The sequence below is a fragment of the Mastomys coucha genome, unplaced genomic scaffold (genome assembly GCF_008632895.1).
Source record: "Mastomys coucha isolate ucsf_1 unplaced genomic scaffold, UCSF_Mcou_1 pScaffold1, whole genome shotgun sequence".
NCBI lineage: Eukaryota > Metazoa > Chordata > Mammalia > Rodentia > Muridae > Mastomys > Mastomys coucha.
Window position 1 is genome coordinate 32,484,120 of NW_022196891.1, and position 293 is coordinate 32,484,412.

Below are 293 nucleotides of genomic sequence, written 5' to 3' on the forward strand. Positions count from 1 at the left end.
GAGGCTAGGCGGCTCATGAAGTGTCTCTGAGGCTGACTGACTTCTGCCCTCAGCTCCACCCCCAGCCTGCCCTTGTGGGCCTGGGCCTCTGGCATCAACTTTATCGGAATTCTCAAGAGGGATAGCTGGTTTATGTTACAGGCCTGTTCCCTGCATATCTGCTCTGGTTTTAAATAGCTTTATCTGAGCAGCTGGAGGACCACATGAGCTTATATGGCGTGGGGTACTTGTTCTTTTAGCCCTGTGCCGGGCACCTGCCAAAATAGCAGCCAACACCCCCCTCCATTGTGTCG